General features: G+C 35.4%; 2 long non-coding RNA genes across 2 annotated transcripts in view; one reads left to right on the top strand and one right to left on the bottom strand.

Moving 5' to 3' along the window:
- Positions 1–10,369, top strand: part of LOC144320527 (uncharacterized) — a 41,253-nt gene extending 30,884 nt beyond the window's left edge. The window contains exon 4 of the long non-coding RNA XR_013386158.1: positions 10,230–10,369. This is a non-coding gene — a long non-coding RNA (uncharacterized LOC144320527). The remainder of the gene's footprint in view (positions 1–10,229) is intronic.
- Positions 1–20,200, bottom strand: part of LOC144320524 (uncharacterized) — a 46,152-nt gene that overhangs the window by 3,722 nt on the left and 22,230 nt on the right. Inside the window, exon 2 of the long non-coding RNA XR_013386153.1 lies at positions 18,438–18,544. This is a non-coding gene — a long non-coding RNA (uncharacterized LOC144320524). The remainder of the gene's footprint in view (positions 1–18,437; positions 18,545–20,200) is intronic.

Raw genomic sequence — 20,200 nt, 5'->3', positions numbered from 1 at the left:
ATTGGATCATATGGTAGTTCTATTTTCAATCATTTGAGAAAAAACTTTTTCCATAGTGGCTACAACAGTGTATAATCTCACTAATAGTGTGAAAAAATTCCCTTTTCTCCATCTCCTCACCAACACTTGTTTCTTTTCTCTTTGATACTGGCCATATCTGACTGGTAGAAGATAATATCTCATTATGGTTTTAATTTGCATTTCCCTGATGAATAGTGATGCTAACCATATTTTCATGCATCTCTTGGCCATTTGTATGTCTTCAAGGCATGTGCTTTTGATTGAAACTGTTTGCTATAAAGATAATATGAATTTAAAACTTCCCTCCAATAGCCAACTCTACCACTAATCAGGAAGACATTGCCTGAGATTAAAGCTATTATAGAAGAAAGACGAGATGATGGATGAGGAGAGAATAAGTGACCTCAGGGCATCCATTTAGCCAAAAGGTAGCTCTACTCCCTATGCTTCTCAGTTATGTAAACCAATAAATCCATTTTCCCCAAACTAACTAGATTAGGACTTTTGTCATTTGCAACTAAGAGTCCTGAATAATACATTTGGTCAGTACTCACATGTCACCTTATAAATGTTCTCTAGCTTTTTCATACGTACATTCTTTCTGATTACACAATAATACCTTTAAGGAAAAGACACCATGTGATTAATTTCTTTTTTAAATCGTGTAGTTCCAATAGAAAATTACAGCTCCAATACAAAATTAAATGGAAATTTAGAGAGAAAGTCAACAAATTAGTTTATAGTAGAATAAAAACCTACAGTCACCTGTTTCTTTCAGTTTTATGGCCATATTTAATTATTTTCCTCCAAAAGTACTTAAGGGTACACCATTCCAGGCAAAATGTCATACAAATAACTGAACAGAGCTGGCTTCCAGGCACTTAGCAGCTTTTCAGAGGTTTTTAGCTTTTATGTTAAAGGCCCATTTCAAACACTATACTTCTTGTTACATACAAAGTGTTCCAAACTCACAAAACTGAACAAGCTAGCAATAGTTACAGTACCATCATGAGTGTCACGTGACAACCTTTTCCCATGTCATTAAAAGCATGAATTCCAACAGCAGTATTAATAGTCCATCTCTCATTCTTCTATCATGATTTCAAAAGTATTTACTTCTGTGACTCTAATCTCTTATAATACTCTTGGTTTGATGATTATTAATAACCAAAGGTCCACTACTAAATATTTGTGAACTTAGTGGGATCAAAAACATTCCAATTTTGTTTTCCAGCCCATTTACTGCTAAACACACCACATTAAGTCAAAATGGCTTAAGGAGATCTACAATCTGCCCAATTCCTCTTTTCTTTTTCCTCTTTTATACTCACTTAGTTGAATTTAAAATATATTTCCATGATACAGGCTCCTATAAACAAGGGTATGATTAGAACATTGAAAAATTCTTGTTCTGTCTTCATATAGACACTAAATAATAAACGACTTGGGAAGTTTGATACTCTATCAGTCAGGGTCCCCAGCAGGACACAGAATTTATCTGCAGGTGATTCATATAAAGAGACTGGTGAAAGGAGTCCTTTAAAATGTGAGAAGTGTGGGTAGAGATAAGAGAATAAACAAGGGATAGAGAGGCACTCAGAGGCCAGCATTACTGGAAAGTCATCACCACCATAAGCACCAGAGAGACTACAAAAAAAAAAAAAAAAAAAAAAAGCCCATTACCTGAACCCTAGAGAGCTGAACTTTAGAGAAGGGGCCACATGAGGAAGCTGTGGTGATGGGGAAACATAGAAATTGCCAGAAATGATCAGAGTAGGGGTCAGAGGAAAGAAATATCCTAGCCTCCCTCCTTCCGCTCTCCAGTCACCTGCTAATGTCTCTCGTCAATGAAATGTGACTGGGAGCAGCTGACAAGGAGACCCAGGAAAGGAAGCAATCCACAGAGGACACTCTTGTGGGGGCAAAAAGCTGAGCAGAGACAGAGATGTGGATCAAGGGGATGACCATGGACAAAGAGAGAATAACCAGATATCAAGTGTAATCATGACCTACTGGAATATTCAAGTCATTCCCCAAATTTAATTTTACCCACTGGCTAATATTTGGCAAGATTAATGCTCCTTTTCCCTATACTGGTGTGGAGAACTTGGAAAATTTAAGTCTTTTGTGTATTTTAGTAACCAGCTTCTTTTCTCTTGTTCCTTATATTCCGAAAGACAATTCTGACTTCCTATTTTGAATATTTTCTCGCTCAAAGTATGTTACTTTGCTTCGTATCTTCGAAACTTTGTAAGGCAGAATATTTGTATTCTTTAATCAATGCATTGACCATTTACCTCCCCTCTCCCACCAGCAAAAATAAAAAAGACTTTACCCTAAGCTGAATTATCTGGACAGAGCATTTATATTAGGGAACTGATGGAGAACTCCAAGGCTAAATAGTCTGTGGCCAGGAATCTTTGGGGATTTTTTTTTCACTCAGTTCAATTCATTAAACATTTAATCAACAGTATTTAACAGACACAGAATGTTGTCCTTAAACTACATATGCTTTTGAAAAAGGGACAGGTAATCCTTAGCAGAATAATAGTGTGATCCCACTAGTAGTGTCTTGAAGTGTAGAACTGAAAAAAGATATTGGTTAGTAGATTACTAGAAAAGTGACTGAAGGAAAAGGGAGGGGAAAAGGACATAAGCTTAACAATGAAATATCATTTCTATGGATTTTTCCTTAAATTCCAACAGTGTCCTCACTTGCTGGATTATATTGCCTTGGCACTTTGATCTTCTCCCCAGATTATATCCCTGAGCCTACTATAGCAAACAAAATAATTCTTCTGACATAACAAGACATATAAAAATGCGATGAAATAGGGAGTACAGACACTAAGATGTGAAATAGCAATGCCGATGGCCCAAAGGTTTACAAATTGCTTTCCAGAGTTTGCATCACAGCAATTTTCACTCACTTTGAAGGTTTCTCAAGGGCAAAGAATGTTTTCCTCTCCCAGCAAACAATTCCACTTGCAGCAGGAATAAGGTGTACTGTGTATATCCAGACACCAAAGCTAATAAAGCAAACCTGATAAGAGGAGGTTTGGAATTGAATCTCTTCCAAATGATCTTGTTCTCCCCACTGGGGAAGAAGTACTTAGTGTATAAGGCACACATTAGCAGACTATGCATGCAGAACTCATCAGTTTAAAAAAAGGCTTTAAATGAATATCAGAAATCTGAAATTAAAAAAGAAACATTGATAAAGGCTCTGCATTCTTTTCTTATTCACTTCAACATTAATATGGAGAATGTTTCACTTGCCTTTGCTTCTTCATTTCAAACATTAGAAGTCCAGTTCTATAAAGAAGGATAATAAAGATGCTTGCTAGTTAATGCTGCTGAAGCACTATGAGGGATTGTCTGAAAGACAATTTTAAGGTGAACATTACTGTTATTTGGGCAATGCTTAGTTATTCTCTAACATAATCAGTGGAGAATTCCCTCATAAAGATGCTCACATGACAGTAGACTAGGCCCCACTTTAGCAAACATGGAAAAGTGAAATTGGTCCAAATATAACTCATGCTGGGAAACAGCTATGGCAAAGTGAAAATGTGAAAGTGATCAGATTAATAAAAACAGCACATGCCACATGTATTTCTGTGTAATACCTCTACTGGCAAGATGGAATACAACAGAAAATCCGAAATAAACTAATTTTGCACAAGGTTATAAGGCACAGATTCTGAATCCTCATTTTGGATATCATGTATTAGGCCACTATCAAATAACATAGTTTTGCTTTTTTTTTTCTTCTTAAGAACTGCATGGACAATAACACACAGAAACTTCCTTAGCATATACTCACTACTTTTAGCTATAGAGGAGATGATAATGGCATTTCTTGAAGAAAGAATGTGATGATAAGCTTCAGTATAATATTGCCTGGTACATATAACCAATAATCACAGACAAATAATTTTAGATCACTATTATCCAATGAACAGCAAACTAAAACATCCATTAGATGCCCTTTTTGTACCAAATAGATTGGAAAACATTTCAAAGATCAATAATATCCAGTGTTGGTGAGGGTGTGGGAAAACCAACATTTTTATACCCTGTATCTGCCCTAAGGGAAGGGGAAAGGGAGGCAAAAGTGGGAAATTCATGTTAAAACCCTTAAAGATATGTGCACTCTTCCTCAAGAATTTCATTGCTAGGATTTTATGTAAAGGAAATGATCATTCACATGTCCAAATGTCTAATGTTTGAAAGTTGTTTATAATAACAACAAAAAAATCATAAACATAAATGAGTAAGTGAGAACATGGACTTTTTATTCTTAGTACTTATTTTTGCAACAAGAATGTGCTATTTTCCTACCCAGAAAAAAAATATGATTTATTTGGGAAAGTATGAAGGAAATATGGTGATAATGCAAAAATTACAACAGAAGGAAGTGAAGGGAAGGAAGAGAGGGAAGGAGAGAGGGGTGGAGGGAGGGAGGGAGGGAGGGAGAGAAGAAGCGCTTCTTCATTTAGAAGCATATGAAATTAAATCACATGAGCTAAACAGTGCATATCTGACCAGAGAGAGACTTGAGACATGTCAGATTACAAGACCCAGAACCTGGGTCTCCCAATTTTATACCACACACTCTCAGCTTCATCACACTCCTATTCTAATTCATTTACCCTATCATCTATTTATCAATCATCTAAATACCTACTAATCCACCTACAGATTATCTATTTGGCTTGTTACTTATTTACTGACTTTCCTCTGGAACTTCCCTCAACCATCTTAATTTGGTCCCAACCGTCTTCCATCCTCACCAACCTCCACAAAGTAAGACTTAAAGTTTTGGTGAAATGGAACTGTGCATTTTAAAAACAATTATAGGGACACCTGGGTGGCTCAATGGTTGAGTGTCTGCCTCTAGCTCAGGGCATGATCCTGGGGTCCTAAGATCAAGTCCCACATCAGGCTCCCTGAGAGGAATCTGCTTCTCCCTCTACCTATGTCTCTGCCTCTCTCTGTGTGTCTCTCATGAATAAATAAAGTAAATCTTTTTAAATACATACATACATACATACATACAAAAACAATTATAAGCATGATATGAAGCCATTGCAGATATCTGGCAGGGGCTATAAAAGATCAAAATTAGTATGTGACTAGTAAGTGGGTTAGAATAAGAACAGGAGTAGGAGTGGAAGAGACAAAAAAGATCCATCAGAAGGTGACTGCCTGCCATCAGCTAAGCATAAGATATGCACTGACATGCAAGAATTTATACACAATAGTATGAGGAATATCATAAGGGATTACACACATGCATGAGTGATGAACACTGGCACACAAGTTTGTATCAAGTGTCTACCTCACTGGCATTCTGCCTCTAACAAAGCAGTAGTAAAAAATAAATTAATTAATTAAAAGTCACTTTCTGGGATGGCTGTGTGGCTCAGTCAGTTGAGCACCTGACTCTTGGTTTCAGCTCAGGTCATGATCTCAGGGTTGAGAGATTGAGCCCCATGTCAAGTTCTGCACTCATTGGAGAGTCTGCTTGAGATTCTCTCCCTCTGACCCTCCCCCAGCTTGCATTTTCTCTCTCAAATAAATATATATTGAAAAAAAAAATCATTTTCTTTCATCTGGTATGTACCAGAGCATGTAGCTAGCCATTCTACTTTTTCTATCTCTAATCTAGCTTTAAATGCTAGATATATTATCTCCAATTTACAGAGAAAGAAGTTGAAGCTACCAGAGGTTAAGATATTTGCTAAAGATCACATAACTAGCAAATGGCAAAGTTGGATTAAAATTTGGCTTAAAAAAATAAAAATAAAAAAATAAAATAAAATTTGGCTTAGACCCAAAGCCCTTCCATTGTGCCACACTTCCTTCCCATGACCTAGCCCAAAAGTTTAGAGATATTGATCTCCTGACTTCCTTTGATAATCTGCTTTTCATGAATTAATATAACGAGTCTTGAATGTTTTTTTATTTTTTATTTTCATTAAAGTATTAATGTTGAAAAAATACTTGAGCACATACAATTTCCATGTTCCCCAGGGAACTCAAATTCACTTTCTGGTGAATTTGGTAAAAATTAAAGTAAGTAAAAAAGTAAAGTAAAAAGTAAAAAAATTTTACTGGTAAAAATCCTTCCCGGGGTCTAGCCAGTTCTGTATATACAGTAAGAATGAAATGACATATGTTGGGTGAGTAGCACCTCCTTGTACTTACCTTAAAATCACCTATTCAAGATTCAAACTAAATCCTAATTTTGTCTTTTCTTCTTATCCATTCCTTCAAGTTTACAGTTGACAAATTCTATTTACCCTCCCAAGACTGAGGAGTCCTAGATTTTTCAATACTTCCTTATCAAAAGCTGCTCTATTATCTTCTTTTCAGTATATTTTCCTTCATAAGCTTTGCTTTCCTTTTATAACATATTAGGACCAGAACTTCATGCAGTCTGTCACATTTTATATAAGAGCAAACCTTAAAAAAAGGCAGGAATAAGAAAATTCCTAAAGTATCTAAAATCTATCAAGAACTTATCAAACTCAACACCCAAAAAACAAATAATCCAGTTAAGAAATGGGCCTAAGACAAGAATAGATATTTTTCCAAAGAAAACATCCAGATAGCTAACAGACAAATGAAAAGATGCTCAATATCACTCATCATCAGGGAAAAACAAATCAAAAACTACAATGAGATACCACCTCACACCTGGTAGAATGGCTAAAGTTAACAACAAAAGAAACAACAAATGTTGGCTAGGATGCAGAGAAAAGGGAAGCCTCTTACACTATTGGTAGGAATGCAAACTGGTGCAGCCACTCTGGAAAACAGTATGGAAATTCCTCAAAAAGGTAAAAATCGAGCTATCCTATAACCTAGCAATTTACACTACTAGGTATTTACCCAAATGATACAAAACTACTGATTTGAAGGGACACATGCACCCTGATGTTTATAGCAGCATTATCAACAATAGCCAAATTATGGAAAGAGACCAAATGTCCATCAAGAGATGAATAGGTGAATGAATACCACATCAAGAGATGAATGCCACATCAAGAAGAGGTGGTATACATATATGAATATTAGTCAGCCATCAAAAAGAATGAAATCTTGCCATTTGTAATGCTGTAGATAGAGCTAGAGCATATTATGCTAAGTGAAATAAGTCAGTCAGAGAAAAGAGAAATACCATACAATTTCACGCATGTGTGGAGTTTAAGAAACAAAATAGATGAACATATGGGAAAGGAGAAATAAAAATAGAGGGAAGCAAACCATAAAGAGACTCTTAATGATTGAGAACTCTTAATGATTGAGAACAGGGGAGGTAGGTTAAGAGATGGACTAAATGGGTGATGGGTATTAAGTGGGGAACTTGTGATGAGCATTGGGTATTATATGTAAGTGATTTAAATAAAAACTTGAAACAAAAAAAAAGAGAAAATTCCTAAAAAACATTTTGAGTAAATATTTGAGACAGAAGGTAATTCAGCATCTCAAGTGTTCAATTAGCTGTTCTTCCTAAGAAATATAAAAGCAATCCTAAAAATTCAATTATCTTTCTTACCATAATTTGCACTGTGGAAAAATATGAACTCCCTTGCAACAATGTTCCAGATATAATATCATTTTTTGCATTAGATGCCCTTATGAAAGACCTGACTTCTGATCTGAGGTAAGTTTTAGAAAGGCAAAGCTCCATACTTCCATTTGCTGGTGTGCATTATAGCAGTAGTGACATTGTTCTGAAGTCAGTAGCTGTTGCAGCAATTCTCTGTTCAACAGAAAACCTCTTGATGGAAACAGAAGAAGCAGCAATTTTGCAGTTCATTTCTGTGGTGTGACTTTATTTATTTATTTATTTTTAGAAGATTTTATTTATTTATTCATGAGAGACACAGAGAGAGAGGGAGAGGGGCAGAGACACAGGTAGAGGGAGAAGCAGGCTCCATGCAGGGAGCCCGACGTGGGACTTGATCCCAGGTCTCCAGGATCACACCCTGGGCTGAAGGCAGCACTAAACCACTAAGCCACCCGGGCTGCCCTGAAATATTTTTAAATGTAGTTAATTCTTTATGTTGCTAGCTGCTGTTTCAAAATTCAAAATGGGGCAGGGGGGAGGGACTGTAGAAATCTACTTCCAGAGCTCTGAATTTTCTTCCCAGAATTTATGCATTTCTTACTGTGAGCTCTGTCTTACAAACAAAATCACCTTGAATTTTCTTCAAGTGAATGTTGAGATGGAACAGGAAGGGTACCATTCAGCCTGCACATCAGAGGTTGGGAAGTAGAATTCAGTGGAACCTGGGATCCCCTCAAGTTGATCTCTGACATTATGAGATTATGAGTATACAATTAGGCAGATTTCAAAGTTGTTATTTGCTCTGGCTACTGAGGTGCCTCTTTGTAGTGGCTATGCACTATGCACACAGTCACAGGGAGGCAAAACAATTTAGTTTGCAAAATCTTAAGAAATTTTGTCCACACAGTGCCATAAGCATTTTGGGTGCAGTTCATACAACAAATGAAATTCCGCTCACACAAATAAACTTTACCTCAAGTATTTATCAGCCTCTTACACAAGCCTCCACCTAACCAACAAACATAATCACTTCTCAAGTTCAGATACCCTTATATAACAGCATAAAACCCAAATCTCACCATTAACAGTTCTGATATTGAGAGATAACAAATTCTTCATCTTCAGTTTAGAGATGTTTGCCACTAGTAATTTCTTCACATGAGCTTTGGCACTACCCATTAGCACTGGGTAAGTACCAAGTGCATTCCAACAGAATTATAATGTTGGCACCAAGACTATCACTTAAATAGAATTATTTTCAAAAGTACATACACCCTACTTATCAAATGAATGAACTATCTAGCTATCTAACTAATTTAGTTGTCTAACAGTCTAGTTTAGAAAGGTAATCCCAAAAAAGAAAAGTCACTTATCCCTGGATAACTCTATCCCTAGCTAGAGAAATGAAAGACATTGAAGGATATAAAATCCCCATCTGTAAAGAAAAAAAAAAAAGACAAATATAAGCTCAAGCAAAATTTGAAGCTTGGTGCTAATTTCAAACACCTATGTCTTATGTTGTTACTGTTAGTTTACTCTAAGTTGGTTCCAGAAAGCTCTTTCTTGTCTTAGGCTATGGAAGTATTTGTGGCTGCTTTAGGGACTTGTCTTTGATGAGTCACTAACAGTTACAATCACCACTAGCAAAAGAGAGACAAGACAGAATGAGAGAGAAAGGAAGAGACACACACAGAGAAAGGAGTTTGAAGAAAGGATTCCACCAACAAGCCTGTATCACCCAGTGCATGTTAAACATAATCATTTAAATATTCATAGGCACAAGCTTGGTGATGGACAGGACGGACTGCTCCTTGCTGCTTGCAGAACCACACTGCCATGTGGCCAGAACCTCTAAAATACCAAGACGTGGAGTTCCATCTGTTAAGGCCTGCATCCCTGCTCATCTCTGACCTTCATGAATAAAATAAATTAAATGTAGATGAGGCTGCACATTCCTGGGTGATTATCAATGACCTCAAATTAGAGTTAAAAAATAACAACGTGGTTCTCAACCTGAGGAGTACTATAAACTCACAATCCATTGTTTGATTAGTTCAATTTAGTAGAATCTGTAAATTACAAGAGGAAGAATTGGACCCTGCTCTGTGTATTACTTGCATCACTGATCAGAAAACAGGATTTGTGCTTAACCTAGTTACAAGATTTAAAATAATTCTAGCTACTTAGCCAAGCACATATTCTAAATGCTCTGAAAGTCTGCCATCTTGTGGGAATTTGGAAGTATGACAAATGACTAGGTTCAAAGTTTCATGCTTTACACAATTAAAAATTTCCATGCAGTTGTAAGCATGAATGAATATAGTGTTCACAAGAGCATCTAGAGAACTTTATTTCCCTTTTATTCTCTATTTCATATAAAAATAAGTTTAAGTTCTCTCTTCTCCTCATACTTTAATGAACTTAACCATCATCTTATTATTCCTCTTTGTATAATTCCTTGTTATTATCCTTTATATAAATCTATATTTTTTCTAGCTGAGTATTATTTGAGATCCATATTATATGTTTAGGGATAAAAAACAGTGAAAATTAAATATCTACTCATTTCATAGCTAACAAAGTCACTCAAGATGTTGGGGTTTTGTTTTTCTTTCTTTGTTTCCAGGAAAACACAGAGCTCAGGGGGGAAATTCAAGTAACACTTAACCTCACTGGACCAAGTAAATCCATAACTTGAAATCACTGGTAGAAATTCAAAATAAGTAAGAACATTTTCCTTCTCTTTTTCTCATGTGTGGAATAATAAAGGCCTATTTTAAGTTGATTGTTTCCATTTGCTAATGAGATTTTTTAGTTTTTATACCATATAAAACTCAAAAGTAATGTATTTCATTTTTTTACACTTAATTGTTTGAACATTTTATTCCTTTTCACTCTCTTCCTCTCTTTTCAAATACTTTAATGAGTTTAAATAATCATTTTCCTATTATTCTTATCTTCTCATTGAGGTATTGCACTTTATATAAATCTATTATTTTTCTAGCTGAGTATTATCTGAGATTTGGATATAGAAAACAGTGAAAATTAAATATCTGCTTATTATATACAAAACAAAATCACTCCATATGTTTTTCCAGAGGCTGAAGATGAGATAGAGAGCATGACAATTACAAGTTCCTTATTTACGGCACTGCAGGGAAGTGAAGCATGGAGTGTGCACCCTACTAGGTCAGACTTCACTTTCTAGTGTAGGGAGACACTCAAAGGATACTAGGGCGGGGGGGGGGGGGGGACCAAAACACTTGATGTGCCTCCTCAAATTAAAATATAGTTATTTGTGGCCTCATAGACAGGCAATTTCCTGTGCAGTGTTTCCATGAAATTCAGTTGTAGATAAAATCATCTTCAAGTTGAATTCAGTCCGTAGAAACAGCAGCTTAAACAGGAACATAAACTGTCCAATGAGGGCATAAAGGTGATGAGGGATGCAATACAGATCCCTAAAGAGGTATCTTTGAATGGAACAGAACAACAGAATTTTAAAGCAGCATTAGGGAGGAAGAGATCAGCTTATACCTTCTTTTAGGTTCTAAATGATGTTTTGTTTGTCTTAGCTGACAAAAATAACATGAAGTTTAAAAATTTTTTAAATTTATACATATTTGCTGAATGTGGTATTTTTTCCCTTCGTTTTATGGCTATAGTTGATTGTCCTCAAAGAAAAAAAAAACTTCAGACAATCCTAAAGCCAATTTATATTGGTCTTTGGAATACATTTTAATTATTTAATGAGATAAATTTTCAAAACATACATTAATGAAACTAATAATCATATCATGCTATGTGATCTGAATCTAAAAGAGGAACTCCAGTATAGAAGAATCGAGAAGCTTAAGCAAGACTTAAAAATAGCCATGAAGCAAGCACTCAGGCACTTATAAAAATAATTGACTGGTCTGATAAACTATTACCTGGGTTTCGAAGCAGAATCAACACATATCGAAACCAGGAATGTTCTCATTTGACCAGAAGTCAATTCACAAGTCTAGATCTCTCCACCAAAAAAGACAATATGGGTCACTGATGTTTTACTCTAAGAAATATCAAAAAAAAATCAAAATATCAAAAAAATATCAAAATATCAAAATATCAAATATCAAAAGCATGTCGCTTTACTTGTCCTTGTTCCTTCTCATGTCTTCCATAAGCCTTGTACATATACAAGGGCTTTGGAAAGAGCATCAGTTCAGGTGAATTAAAAATTCATATTCTGCAAATTCTCAGAGATTGAGGGGGCCAGAGAGAGAAAGGGATGGGCAAACATTTAATAATATAACTATTTGAATCCTGGCACCTTATGTTAACTTGCCCAAAAGATCAAAGAGAAGCCTTTATGCAGCTTAATACACAGAAAGCCAAGGTTTAATAGTTATTTTTTTTTCTCCAACTACAACTATTTAAATACAAAAGGATAAATATCATCATAGACAACTGACATATTTGTGTGGTTTTGTTACTGTTAATGAGAAAACTTCCTTTAGGATAAATGATTATTTAAAAGAGGGAGAACTTGGGGATCCCTGGGTGGCACAGCGGTTTAGCGCCTGCCTTTGGCCCAGGGCGTGATCCTGGAGATCAGGGGTCGAATCCCATGTCGGGCTCCCGATGCGTGGAGCCTGCTTCTCCCTCTGCCTATGTCTCTGCCTCTCTCTCTCTCTCTCTCTGACTATCATAAATAAATTAAAAAAAAAAAAAAGAGGGAGAACTTGAATTTCACCACCGGTGAACTTTAGGAGCTGGAAAATATTTGCACAATGCATCTTAGATTGCTAAGAAGGAAGTGACAGACAAATTCCCTGCCACATTTATATTTGCTTGGTAAGTTCCTTTTCTCTCTAAGGTGGCTAGAAGATCCATGCTAATTACCCATCTACCTCACAGGGATGAAGCCAAGAGTAAATGGCAAGGAAGCAGCTGGAACCCCCTGACTGTTGCATATTCATGGGGACAGGAGATTCTGTCTCACTTGATCTGGCAAAGCTGAGCCAAAGCCCAGGACCCAAACTATGCATCCTTAAGAGACTGCCAACAGGTGCATAAGGTGCATTATAAAGCAGCAAGCCTAGAAGGAAATTCCTCTGGAAGCAGATAAAGGGCATAGCAGCAAACAGTAATATCTGGCCTACTAGGAAATTGTACTTATCCCAGATTGTTCTGCAGAAAGCTAAGAAGTCACAAACTTTGTGAAAATGGCTAATTCAGCTACAGGTTTTTGTCATTCATAATATATTTGACCTTTCATCCTTAATATTAGCAATCATAGCTAACGTTGAGTGCTTCTCATGTAATAAACATTTTGCATTCATTGTCAGCTTTAATTCTCATAACAATTCTGTGAGATAGTTATTTTTATTATTCCTTGTTTATGGATGAAGTAACAGACTAGAGAGGCTAAGTAACTTGGCCAAGGATTTGCAAAGTGGAAAGTAAGCAGCAAAGCCAGTAGAACGTTGGATTTCTAGAACATGCCTTCAAAATCATGATGGTTCCTAAATATTTCTATAATTTCCTTTTAATTTCCAAATATTTAATTATTCTCTTTTTGTCCTTTTAGGCTACTACTCTCTCTCTCTCTGCCTGCTACAAAGGTAAAAGAAAACGCTTGCGCTTGTGTCAGCACACGCATACATACACACACACACACACACACACACACACACACAATGAATTGTTAAGCAGGTCCCAACCCTGGGCTCTATTGATGTCAAGCAAGCACCCTAAGAGGGAATCATTTCCTACGTCTGAACTTGGAGAGATGAGAACCACAGATCCCTCCATTTAACTAAAACCTCAAAGGAAATTTCAAGATATACCCACTGGAAAAAGAGAGTCTTTTTGAGTTTTCTCTGGGGACTTGGCAAAAATCCAAATACTTGAATTTATTTTATGTTTCTGTTCTGAGATTGTGAAATGCTTTTAAAAGTCTGTTAAATTTTACTCTAATGTAGAACAGTAGGGAGGTGATCCACCTCCTGGGACTCACTTGAAAAGCTCACCGAAACTGTTTACAAATGAATTGAGTTTAAGAAACAAGCCTGAAAAGTGCCACAAGTCCAGCCTGTCTCCCTTCAGAAGCACTGGCAGGTATGGGCTGTGCTGCCTGAGAATGCAGCAGCCCATACAACCTCACAGCAGCTTCTCAAGCGAATTTTACATTTATCCTGGGATCAGAGAGAAAGAACAAAGGCAAAAAAAAAAAAAAAAAAATGAAAGAAAGAAAAAGAAAGAAAGAAAAGAAAAGAAAAAAAAAAGAAAAGAAAGTTTAAATGGCCTTTACCTGGCCTCTCCCATTTCTTTTTAGCATGAATGTTCATAAAATTGTTTAGATATCAAAGCAGACAATGTCTGATGGGTTTAATCTTAAAAGATAAAATAAAAATAAAATGTTTGGAAGAGAAGAAAGTCTTCCAACAAATATACACCCCCCCCCAATGTTTTTAACAGAAATGTTCTATTTCAGCAGAAATGTTAAAGTCCATATAGGATCATCAAAGATTCATGAAGTGAGAATTGTATAGTCACATGAATAAACCTGTAAATTTGTCTCTATTCACTCTAAAAAGAGAGAAGCATAGGAACTCCTAACAGTTCTTGGTCAATTGTTACAATGTTTAATCACAATTTAAGCCAAAAAAAAAAAATCTCTTCCTAAGTGAATTTTCCCTCTTGTTACAAATTAAGCCCCTTGCTTCTCTTTCAATCCCCAGTGGAGATGAAGAATAATTGAAAACAATCCTTTTCATAATTTCCTTTCAAGTATCTGAAAACAGAAATCTTCTCCATCCTAATTAAAACAAAACAAAGCAAAACATAAACACTAATATACCTCTTACAATCTCTTTCAAAATGTGTACTACTATATTTCATCTTTTTATTCTCTCTTACTTCTCTAGAAATTTACTAAAATCTAAATATCAAAATTAGAACAATTCCCTTATAAAAGTTTGACTACTACTAAATATCCTAAAATAGTTATTCCTAGCTCTCTAATACCAACTATTCCTGATAGCTTTCAAAAATCAGTGCAATTAGGGGCACCTGGGTGGCTCAGCTGGTTGAGCATCTGACTCTTGATTTCTGCTCAGGGCATGATCCCAAGGTTGTGGGATCAAGCCCCGCAAGTGGGGCTCCATGCTCAGCTCACTCTGCTTGTCCCTCTCCCTCTGCTCCTCCCCTACTCACTCACTCCCTCTCTCAAATAAATAAATAAAATCTGTGCTCACTTCAGCAGCACATATACTAAAATAAATAAAATCTTTTTAAAAAATCAATACTGTTAATTACTCATTATGAACTTATGATTCTGATTAAGTGACATACTTGTTCTTATCCAGTTTTTAAAAAACATTTTATTTTAGCATACATTTTAAATATCTCTGATACATTAAATCATACTGTTCCCTTAGAAATTAATCTCAATTTGGTGAAACATTGTTCTGATTTATCCTGTGATATATAGAATTCGTACCTCTTTCCCAATGTATTAGAAACCTAACCAAATTTTGTCACCTATACCTTTGTTGTTGGAAACAACAGGAGTTCTATCATTGCTCACATTGTAAAAGCAAAGCTGTGAAATAGCCATTTAAGAGTCAACCAGGTCCAAATACACACTCTGGAAATGAATCAGGGGAGGAACAGGAAATAAAATGTGTTGCCCAACTCTTGGTAATCTGGGCTTGATGTGCAGGCTCAGTTCTTTCCATGTAGTGTACCCTCCACTCTGCTCACACAGCCATTCCCATTCATAACTCCATGAAAAATATTTTATGCATGGCTTGCTTTACATCTACTCCATGCTATTTCATATGCAGAAACACCTTCCCTCTTCCCTGCCTCTCTTTTTTCACCTAAGTAACCTCTGTCTATAAATTAATTCAGCAACTATTCATTGTTACTCAGTGAATGCCAATGATATTGCCAAGCCAAAGTGTAATACAGTAAGTCAATATAGGTGTAATCATATGCTAATAAGTTCTCAGATCCTTCCACCCTTTCAACAGAGAGCTAAGTGCACAGCCTGACAATCAAGATATTCAACTGGTGATAGGTGGAACAAGAGGAAAGTAAAAGCACTGCCTGAAGAAGACAGGCCTAGTACTAGAAATGAGTGGACACAAGTATCCTGGATGAAGGCTGTCAAAGGACAGGAGAGAACTGCGGAGTGTGTGATATGGCATTAAAGACAAGTCTAGGCCACTTAACAGTTTCTTTTTCTTTCTGGATTTTTTTTAAATATTAAAAAAATTCCTTTCCCATTATTTATGTCACATCATAAACTAATACCAAAAATATACGCGCATAGTAATACACTACTGAAATAGAAGCATATCACACCTAAAGAGTTACCCTTAAGATATATAAGCTTTGATTCACCTAGTGATCATTCATTTAATGAATATATATTCAGTGTCTATGACCTGTGGTAATTTTTATTGTCTTCTAGTACCAATTATGATCATTATAATGATTTGGTACTTTTACTTCATCCATTCACACCACATGTCATATTTCCTGACACTGGAGTTCTATGTGTGTAATTTACTCATTTCCACTAATAACCTTAGTAAAAATAATAGTTGTTTAAGAAAAACGTTCATTGAGGTGCCTTGGTGGCTCGGTTTGTTGAGTGTTGGACTCTTGATTTTGGTTCAAGCCATGATCTTAGAGTTGACAAACTCAGTCCCATGTCAGGCTCACGCTCAGTGGGGAGTCTGCTTGAGATTCTGTCTCTCTATCTCCCTCCATCCCTCTCTTCACTCATTCTCTCTCTCTCTCTCTCTCAAATAAAAATAATAATAAATCTTAAAAAAATAGAAAAACATTCATTGCACTTTATATACATCTAGAAGTACATCAGACAACTACATGTTCAAGCATCTGAATAACACTCACAGGGTCCTAAAAAACTCAATAAGGTCATTTATTTCTATTTCTAATGCTATATGAATAAATTGCTGTCACCACTTGGACTAGTTCCAATGTACTTTTCACATGTCACCACATAGTAAGCAATCACTGTCCAGTAAAGGATATTCTATCACTTTTATATATGGCTGAAATATTTTCCTGGCTACAAACAAGTGTGAAAAGAGAGAGAGACACACCTGTGTAAGAGACCAGCACTTTTCATTTAACCCTCTTCAAATATTAGTCTCTGTTCACCTTTTAAATTATGCCAAAAATTAGATGGAATAATGATAAAATATACTGAGGAGCCTTCATCCTGTCTCTATCACCACTGCTTAATTCATTGTAGATTCTCCTGAAAATAAAACCCAGGATTATTAGATGCAGCCAGTCCCCAAATCACCATGCCATTGCCAAAACTACCACCCAAGTAATCAGAATGGGAAATGAGCAGTACTGATCCCTGAAGGGTAGTCAATGATCACAATGTCATCAGCTACCATTCACTGCAGTGGCCCCTTACTGCTTCTCAGGCTATGAAAAGTGCTCTACAAATATGCATTACCTCAGTTAATCCTTTCATAGACCCTATAAAGCAAGCACAAAATAAAAGATTGGCCCATGCCTATATAATGATCCCAGCACCACTTGAAAGCATAGGACATTCTGGAAAAACATTAACACTAACCTCAGGCCCAGCTTCTAGCAATCTTGAATGCAGTGAATTAATAGAAGCTCTTCAAAATTTCATTCTTTAGAGAAATAATTTTCATTATCTATGTGTCTGTCACTATGCTAAGTATAACATATATAAATTTTTTGCTCAGTCTTTACAACTCCAATGCATAAATTATTATCCATATTTTGCTGATAAAACCAGAGCCAAAAAGCAAAATGACTGTAATAAAATCACCAGACAGAGCCAGGATGCAAGCCCTAGTCTGTCCATATTTTTCCATAATACCACACTGCTACAAATAAAAGATGTAATGCTATAAAATAGTAGTATTTATTTTCAAAGTCAAAGATGGAAATAAATGTTTTCATTTTTTGCAAAGTTGGAAAATGGCAGTATTTTCTGTAATGGTATGTATACCCAAAACATCTTTTTTCATTTTGAGAGCATTATATTCAAATTAAAAACTATTCCATCTTAGCTGACTTATGTAGGAAGAATAAAAAAAATACATATTCCAATGAAATGGAGCAGAGGAGATGAAAGTAGTGTTCTTAATTTATGAAGATGTGATTACTAACAATTGTTTAGCTCTTAACCAAAAAAGTGCTAGAAAATAGAATGTATGAAGTTATTTCTCTTAATAAAAATAGTTAAATGGATAGATTTTATATGAAGAAATCAGTATTCCTCTCTTACCTTCCCCACAGAATTATACACATTAAAATATCTTTACTCATTATGAACTTTCTTCAAAGATTAAAAAGGCACAAAAATCTGAACTATGAGCCAGGCCTATATAGAGATTTGTGTTGGGTTACACTGCCCTGAAACACTAGCTTAAAAGAATGTGATATAAAATGGTGAACATTCCACTGTAATGGCCATAAAATACATGAATCAATACATATAAAGCATAATAATTCATATAAAACTGAAGTTTAGAAAAACAAGAGATGGCTCTATTGATCTTTGCATTATTTTTCCTGAGTATTACATAGTATCCATAATAAAGCAAGCCCAAAAAACCACATCAAAGGAACATGGCCTGGGTCTCCAATGCATTTACAATCTAATCTCCAAGTTCCCTACACAAGGACATCAAAATGTATGATCACAAAATATTTAACGTAATCCAATCAATCCTCCCACTTGAGTACTGTTGGGGCTGCCATAAGAGAATACCAAAGACTGGGTGGTTTAAATAAGAGAAATTTATCTTCTCACAGTTTTGGAGGCTAGAAGTCCAAGATCTAAGTGCCTTCAGGATTGGCTTCTGGTGAGATATCTCTTCTGTTTGTAGATGGTGACCTTCTCATATCCTCACATGGCCTCTGTGTTCATGCAGAGAGAAGGGGGGCGGGGTGTGCAGAGAGGGAGAATGATTTCTGGTGTCTCTTTCTTTTCTTTTATGATTTTAGGGTCCCACCCTTTGACCTCATTTAACTTTAATTATCTACCTAATGGCCCTATCTCCAAATACGTCATTTTAGGTGGTAGCCAATTCCACACAAACCAGCAATTTCAGTTACATTAAAATAATATATTAAATGTCAAAATCTGGCAAACGAGAAGCCAGGGAACCTTTGAGAGACATCTAAAAATACTAATCAAACATACTTGCCTTCTATGTAAAGAACTGATCAGAACTTTTGAATTGAATTACAACTTTTAGTTGACAACCTTAGTTGAACTAGTCAGTATCAATTGCCTTAAAAAATGATACTATACTAAAATAATTTTTCCTCAGTTTTTCTGTTGTTTTGTTTTGTTTTGTTTTGTGACACATCTACCTTGTCGGAGGCAGAACAGTTAAATATCCTAAAGAATTACTTTTGGTCAAATCAATCAACCATGCTCATTCACAAAAAACAACTTTTAATCTCTCTGAACCCTGACTGGCTAAGGTTATAGCTCACCTGAAATTATGTACTCCATCATTCTATGCTGGTTCAGAAACCATGTGCGTATATCAAGCCTAACCTATCAACGAGGTGGCTTTAAGAATGTTGTAGGTACTCACTACATATAAAGACTGAGAGTAAGTCTGGCTGTTGTTGTATCTTTACTTCATTCTACTACTAAGACACTTTTTTCATCACAATAACCCTGTTTTTTATGAAAAAACAACATGATGTAATAAAAAATGTATTTCCTGATATATTAGAACCACCAAGTCAATATATAGACAAATAGCCCATCAGAACTCTCACAAATATTAATAACTACATTGGACAATCCCAAAGCAAGAAAAAGTTTAACTTCATGTTGCTTTTCAAAGTTTAACTCCATGTTGCCTTGGAGAGAATTACTGGTGCTCAAAACCACTTGAGCTTCACAAATGCTTTAAGCATATCTTTGCATTTCACTTGACTATTTAGAATATTCAAAACATTGTTGTGATTAGTTTTTAAAATGAAACCATGAATTAATTAGAAACTTAATCATTGTTATTTCAAGATAAAATAGATTTTTCCTCTTTTAGGTACTGCTTATAATTAACATTTTTCCTGCTCTTCTTTCATGAAATATTTTATAAGTATAAGGACCTTTAAAAAACTTACTTCTTTTCTAATTTTACTATGCTAAACTAATTACAAAATGAATTTTTTATTTCATAATTCTTTACCATTTTTATTCACCCTCCGGGTACTGAATTATAATTAATTCTGCTTTTCTTTCTCTAATAGATTTATGTGTATTATCATATATATTAAATTTTCCATTCTGTAACTTTTTTCATTTATTGCTTTGCACACTGACAATGTGCACTTCATTAAAAACATGTAATCCCTTAGCTGCGATCAACGCATAATTGCAAATCTTTATACTATAATAACATGCATGTTCTTCATATTTTATTACAAGAACTTCCTGTTCCACTTGAAAATTCTGGAGTTCCTATCATCTTAAGTTGCAATAAAATTTAAGAATTCCAAGTTCTTATGACAAAATTACTAATAACCTCATCTATCTTTTTTGTCTGCTAA

Source organism: Canis aureus, chromosome 9, assembly GCF_053574225.1.
Source record: "Canis aureus isolate CA01 chromosome 9, VMU_Caureus_v.1.0, whole genome shotgun sequence".
NCBI lineage: Eukaryota > Metazoa > Chordata > Mammalia > Carnivora > Canidae > Canis > Canis aureus.
Note: the sequence above shows the minus strand (reverse complement) of the source record. Positions and strands in the feature narration are given on the sequence as shown.